The 8,055-nt window shown below is 32.9% G+C and overlaps 1 pseudogene; it reads right to left on the minus strand.

The window, feature by feature from the left end:
* Nucleotides 1-4,070: 4,070 nt before the first annotated feature.
* On the minus strand, nt 4,071-7,621 carry LOC142534375 (putative aldo-keto reductase 4; annotated as a pseudogene).
* Between the last annotated feature and the right edge of the window lie 434 nt (nt 7,622-8,055).

An 8,055-nucleotide genomic window follows, 5' to 3' on the forward strand; every position in this document is an offset into this window, starting at 1 on the left:
TTTTCTCACTTCTAACATGCTTAATTGATACAATTTATTGTTATTTTGTGGTAGGATGAAGTTTTATGCTCTTTGGATAAATATGGGCTAAAAAGATGATTTTGATATCACATTTGAAGTTATCCATATGAACTTTGTAGATGACTTGAAGCCAAATTTTTCACAAGGTCGTGGGAACGTCTTGTGACTATTTTTCAGCTACCTGTGAAAAATGAAGCTGACGAGAATTGTAAGGAGTGGAATTTGAAATTATGATGCTAATACCATATTTTAGGAGTCTTAATTGTGATATTTAATTCATTAAAGACTTTTGGATATATAAATATATTATTGAAATAAGGGAAGATTTGATAGAGTTTTATTTTAATAAAAGCTCTAGTTTCCTTATTGATAGACATAATTTTTTATTAGTATTATTAAGTTTTATTCTAGTTTTTGAATTTATCTTTAGACATCTCTCTACTCCACACCAACTTCACGTGAAAGAAAGAAGAGGAAGAAGCAGGAAGTTTTCATCTATTCTTAAGAACTGAAGTCTAAGTTTTTATTTTTGATTCAATTGATATTTCTACTGTTTCAATTTTATCACTGTGAGGTTTTTTGTTTTAATTTAATATTCTTGTTTGTTCAAGTATTTGTTAGTTTATGATTTATTTATATGAAATTTGCATGTCGATTAATCTGACAATTTAATTTGATATACAATTTTCTACTGTTATCCATGAATTCAGTTATCTGTAATCGTCATAAATATTGATACGTGAATAGCGTTAGATTAGATGTGTTGTATAATCATAACATATTTAGTCTAAATAAATCGAAGAAACTAGATTTATCAATTGTAGCTATCTCAGTTATTAGATTTTCAGGATTAACTGTTTTCACAAAGTAAAATGCTATTTTTAATCAATCGTGCTCAGTTGATTATTGATAAGTTTTGAGTGGATGTCGGTTTTGTCAATTAAATTTGAAGAACACATGAACTTTATTGGTTATCTATATAATTCTAAGGTTAATTACTTGAAAATGCATGAATGAATAATTTGTTGACCGATGACCAGTGATACAATTGAATAGTGGAACCCCCTTGAATCTGAACTCGGTAAGATCAAATTTTTACCTTCGTTAATCCATATAATTCTAAGATTAATTACTTGAAAATGCATGAATGAATAATTTGTTAACCGATGACCGGTGATACAACTGAATGATGGAACCCCCTTGAATTTGAACTCGGTAGGATCGAATTTTTACCTTCGTTAATTATTCATCGCTGTTATTTGTTTCTCATTTAAAATTTATTAATTTTCCTTGGTTGCTAAGTTAATTTTATTTAGTTCTCATCGAAAAATCTCTTATTTTTTATTGTATTTCTCGAAAGAAATAAATATTTTGTTCCTTGTAAATTTGACCCTACTCACCATTAAACTCATGTTATTTAGAGAGTAGGTATTTAAATTTATTGGATCAACGACAACACATCAATCCATCAGCTTTTTATGTAAAAGTTTAACGCTTTAAAAACAATACTCGCACTTGTTTTTTGTTCATTTCTAGTCTGTAAATATGTTAAAATTCGTTCCAAATAACATAGGTAAAAATCTCATGTTTTTTGGGAATCGATTTCCTATTATTTCCTTTGTTAAACTTTCTATTCTTTAGCATCTAATTTGGTGATGCTAGAACTAACAGTCAATCCAAGAGTTCACAGCGCTTAAGACAAATTTTTATTTTCTATTGTTTCAAAGTTGGTATCGTTTGACATCTGGCGCCCTACCACACTACAAAAATTTGTGTCAAACATATATATTGACAAAAGTATCTCATATATATATATATATGTATATATATATATATATATATATATATAAAGACATATATACCCCATGATAGGAATTTACTATGAACATCAAACTTCAGTCACTACTAAGATAAAATCCAGGAACCATATTGAATTGGAAGAATTTTTATAAAAAAAAAATTGAACTCATCAAAGTCTTCGAAACTGAAACCAAAAAAAATGTAATATAGTTTGAAACTTCATTATTAAAATTCAACCTCCAAATGAAAAAGAAATCTCTTAATCAAAATTTTTTTTCAATGAAACCATAAATCACTATTTTTATCTCAGATGTTATATGAATAAACATCGAAGGTTTTCAAATTCATATAAAAATAATTGATTAGCATATAAAAGCGCACATAAATTTTAAAGGGCATAAAATTTCCTCTTCATAAGCAATGAGATGCATGAACAAATATATATGAACTAAATTCTAGTGAAGCAAAACATTGTGGAGAACAAACAGACTATCAAATTCGAACTAGTAACTAATCCCAACATAGAAATATTGAAAAAACTCATATAAGCAAAAAACCTCAAATATCCTTGATCGTAGGCCATATAATTATCACTATAAATAAGAATCATAATTCCAACAGTAGTGAATTAACATTGACATAATAGAAGTAAGTGGATCGATAAAGTATCCAAATTCTAAAGAAGAATCGTTATCGAGAGTCCAAGATCATACATATTGTTAGATAGAACTGCTATTTATTAATTGAATAGACAGATTAGTTGAAAAAATCATGACTATACTTAACAATAAAATACTCGTAAAGGACGACATACGACGAAGATCTTTTGTTGCTGTCGGAAAAAGAATTAAGTCCCATTCCTATTAACATAGGAACTGGAAGTGGAAAGAAATGTATGATCCATGCATATTGATAGGTCCGTTCCAAAAAAAAAAGTTTTTAAATTCGTGTAATTAATATTTATTGTATTGTTTCCGATTCATCGGATCTTACCTCTTTTCAAAGGAATTAATATATACTAACTTCAATTTTTTTCATTTTTGTTTCTTTTTTTTTGAGTTTATGTTAACGGTACGAGAGGTCCTGCGGAAAAATAGCTCGACGCCAGGATGATAAAAAGCTTAACACCTCTCATTCTTATTACTTTTTCAACGAAAAAAATGAAAAATAAGAAGGTCTTCTTATTCAAAACCCCAATTATGACATCCCTTCTCTGCCACTTCACACCTTGGAATGTACGATAGAGATAAACGCTCTTTCCCATCTTCTTAATCCAAAATGGATGGGGAGAGGAAAGGTTCCTTTTTTTCAGAGTACTCTATCTTTCCATTCTATTCTTGTATGGAGTTCCGTGGTACAATTATTGAAGCAGCATCTATTATTTGTGTTTTCTCCAATGCAAGCTATAGAAAATAAATCTTCTAAGTTTTTCTTATTCCTCTAATTTCTATCCCCTAAACGTGCTCAATAATTAAAAGAAACAAGCAGTTACGAGGGACAATAATATCCTCAGAGTCGAGAAAATTCGCCTTTGGTCCACACTTTATGCATATATATAGATAAAAAAAGATTTTAAGACAAGCATATTACTGCAAGATGAACTTGCCTGCACAATCCTTACAAGCTTGGACATGACAAGACAAGCGTTGTATAAATGAAACTAGCATCCTGCTTATTTTTCAATGCCACTGACAACCTTCCTATCTTGGTTCGAAAAGTTCAAGGCTTCTTATTAATAGTGATTAGGGATGTAAATGAACCAAACCGTTTATGAGCTATTCGAAGCTCGATTCGATAAAAGCTCGTTTGAGCTTGTTTAATAAGGCTCGTTAAGATAAACAAACCAAGTTCAAGCTCTACAATATTCGGCTCGTTAGCTTGTGAACATGTTCGTTAGTAAATTCATGAGTAATATATTTGATAAAAAATAATAATTTTGATATTTAATTATTGATTTAACACATAATTATGAAATATATAGAAGAATCTATTAAATTTATTTATTGTAATAAATTGACAAATTTTAATAAGAATATTATATTTTTTTCTATATTTATAATTCGTTTTTTTAATGAATTTAATGAATATTTAAATGTACAATTCATATTTATTGAACTCGTTTAGGTTTGATCAAAGCTTGAATAAGCTCGTGAGCCATGAATATATTCGTTAAATAATGCTCGAGCTCAGCTCGATTATAAACAGACAAGCTCAAACATTCAAGAGTTCGGCTCGGCTCGACTTAGTGATCTCTGATGATATATTGATGTTTCGATCCACCACAATTGTCGAGTAGGATATTTCGACTCACCAGTCTTCTTTATCAATCGGCTACATTTACATTCAGCAACATTAAAATAGAGAAAAAAAAAACAGAAGTACAGATCTCTATTCATCTTTCCAGGAGAACAATGGAGGCGTCTCAGAATTGTAAAAAGTGTTTCCCATGAAGGCACTCCTGTTTCCCTTGACCATATCAGCCAAAGAATTGAGCTCAGCCATCTCTTGTGGAGTTAACGTCACAGACAGAGATCCAAGATTTTCATTGAAGTTGTCGATCTTGGTAGTACCAGGTATAGGGGGAAACATCGGCTCCCTTGATGTTGAACCCAAGCTAATGCTAGTTGCGATGGGGTGCAACCTTTTTTTGTACCCATTTCGCAAATCCCGCTCGTATACAAGCTTGTTAGATTCAAAATTTTCTCCTTGGAATCTTGGAACTTTCTGCAGAATATAATACGCTCTCATAAACGAACGTTTTTAAACTTTCTGACAAATTATGATAGTATATTACTATGACCATGACGCATAGAATGTCAAGATACAAATCCGAAACACAGCTGCCATTAAGAATGCAAAGAAACATGACCTGCAATAATAAATTCCAAAATATTCCATCACAATAAGAATACAGATTGTACTTTCCAATTAAATGTTGAAGAATAAAGCTCAAAAGATCCCATCATAATGTCATCTTCATGCGTCACTGCATAAAAAAATGTTTGCAGTTCATAACAGCAAAAACTCAGTTACTGAACCAATCCCCTATGGAATATTGTATATTATGAAGTGGCTAATTCTCTGCATTCAAGTAAAATATAATACTGTCAGGCCAATAATCGTGTAACTCCATTGGTCAAATCAGAATCAAATGTTTGCTGTGCAGAAGATGGAATGGTGCTCACTTATCCGGATATTTTTTTTTCTCGTTTAGAAGCAGGCACGTAGCAATAGGAAAGGCAGTAATGAGCCCTATGACACTGATTGAGAGTATAAGTATCAACACGAACACTTTTTATTCTGTACCTATCCCCAACCGCACACTTAAGAAAAATCACAAATTATAAATCAATGCTCAATAAATTAGCAAGTATAGGAAATCACAAGTACCATACGGCATTTCTAAAGATTAGCCCACGAGTGTAGATAGGCACCAACCTTACGGTAATCATTCTCTGAGAAGTTCTCTAGGAGTTTAGGACATGATGACAAGAAACCGCGTCCAAGTGGGACTGTATGGGACGATTCCAATTCCCAGTTCTCTGAATTAATAAAACAGAGAAAAAAATGGGTAACTTTGTCTATACTAGAGCATACGGTCCATCGCAACAAACTGTGTGTATGTTAAAGCGACAAGGAAAGATATCTCACCGCACAGTAGGAACTATTTCTTCTTCCACATCCCTCGTCACAACGGACCACTCATTCTGGACAGCGGTTATTGGATGGACAGCATTCGCCTTATGATTGTTGAAGCAGATGCCTCAGAGAGGCCGACATATTTATTTTCCCTTCTTCAACAAGTTTCTTCAGTTCGTCCCATCTTAAAAGGCACGCCAAAGTGTATGATAATAAAAGGTATTGACAGACGCAAAGTAGACGACGGTCTCAGCTAAAACCTCACAGAACCAAGCAGCATTTTATTGACACTGCAGGTGTGACATAGCTTCATATCCTGGATTCTTTATTTGTATTGCATATAATGTTTATGGTTAAATGCGGCCAATATAGCCAAGATGGTCCAGGTACGTGGTACAGATAATTAGGAATCATAATGCCAAGGAAACTTTTAGGTTTGTTTTCCCATTGTTACGGTTGTTATTGTCAACCAATTATGAGGGTTTATTGTTCCACCAAATGAAAATTCCACAAGGCCATCACTGAACATTTGACTAACTGGATACAGAAATATCAAAACTGAAAGTGTACTTGTCATTGACCATGAACAACGCATAAACTCGAAGTGGACAATGTTCACCACAAAAAGAAGCTCATAGCTAAAGTTGAGAACTCTCTGTATAAGTTAAAAAATTAGGTTCTAGATATTTTTTTCCCAAATGCAATAGTTTGGTCTATTTCAAATCTGCTCATCGCAAGTATTGCTACAAATTCAAAAGTTAGTGCACTTGAAGCTGTCAATAAAAACACTTGAGACAGAAGATAATCTTCGTGAGGGAGCCATCTTAATCTCAACTACATACAAGTACAACTAAATAAGTGCAGAAACACACCATAGTCGCTTTATACGCTCTTCACCATTTCTCTTAATATAGCATCAAAAACACTTTTACCAACAAAATCTTAAAAAAGCATCAAAATACACCTATATTCTTAATACAGCGTCAAATATCATTTTACCAATCAATTCGCAAAAGGGATTTTGGGCAATAATCTTCAAGAAAAAGCATCATAACACTGCTTACCGTAACTTCAATAGGCACACGAGTATCAATCCGATGAACATAATATAGATCAATATAATCAATATCAAGACGCTTCAAACTTGCTTCGCATGAGGCTCTAACATATGCAGGGTCACCACGTACTTCCATCTTCCCATCTTTGAAAGTTGCCCCAAACTTGGTGGCGATTTGAACTTTTTCTCTAACTACTCCTTTCAAAGCCTACACCAAATCCAACAATATGTAACTCGTCACATGGGTTCACCAATGGCAAGTCTTAATACAAAGACTACTCATTAAAGAAGATCACAGAACAAAAAGGAAAAACAGAAGTTCCTTTATTTGCTGAGGTAAGTTGGGTAATACTCATAATTTCCAAATCTGACTCAAGAATGAACATGTGAAAGCATACGAAAATCTGACATTTTCATGCTTAAAATGTGATATATAACTGGTTATCTCACAAATGCAGACCATCTTGCAAAAAATAGAGACTTTCATATATCTCCAGCTTTTTTACAAGTAATTATTGCTCATGGCTTCTCTGGTTTCGATACCAAACCAAATCCTATTAACACACTTCAGCTCACAAAATAGTTATGTTAAAACGAAGAAAATTGATTTATGAACACTTTTCAGGGAGTGATCTTTAAAGATAATAACTACACTTGGTTAGCAAAAAGAGAGCAAAAAATTCTCGTTAAAAATTATTTGACACAATAAGCAATAAGATCGAGCGCTTTTCAAGAACTAATCACCCTCACGTTGAAATTGATTCATTAAAAAAATGATCAGTCCTCGAGAACTTTTATATCACAAAATAAAACATATTTCACAAAATAACACAAGGCAAACTCAAAGCATCAGAAGAAAGCCCACGGATACAAAATGAAAAGCCTAATTTTAAGAGAATTAAATAATAAAACAAAACCTTTCCAATCAAAACCTCGTTGGTGTGGGGGCCATAGAAATCCGAGGTATCAAGAAACGTGACGCCGGAGTTGATGGCATGGTGAATGAGGGATATCATTTCGGGCTCGGGCTTTGGCACGTCGTAACCAGATGACATTCCCATACATCCCAGCCCTTGTTTAGACACTCCAATCCTGTGAACCCAGCTTGATCTCTCACCGCTGTCACGGCCATTTGCTCTTCTTCCTTATTGGCGGGAAATGGGATGAATGTGTGTTGAATGAACTGCGAACCAGAACTATATATATATATATATATATATACGTATGTATACAGATGGCGAGATGGAAGAGAGAATATCGAGAGAGCGGAGTCACGGCTGGCGTCACGCCGAACTTCACGTAAGCGACGACTCATCCTTAAGCAGACACTCGTGGTCATTATTGATTCTGCTCGGATACATTGATGACACGGGTATTTCGCTAATATCGTAAAATAAACCCCTTATTTCCGGTTTATTTATTTCTTGCAATTGAAATATCACAGAGTGTTAAAAATAAGAGTAGTATTGAAAATAAAAGTTTGAAATATTGAAAATTAGTGTGTAATAATGTATTTATTTTTGAATTATTTTTAAAAA

Source organism: Primulina tabacum, unplaced genomic scaffold (genome assembly GCF_025594145.1).
Source record: "Primulina tabacum isolate GXHZ01 unplaced genomic scaffold, ASM2559414v2 Contig448, whole genome shotgun sequence".
Classification (NCBI taxonomy): Eukaryota; Viridiplantae; Streptophyta; class Magnoliopsida; order Lamiales; family Gesneriaceae; genus Primulina; species Primulina tabacum.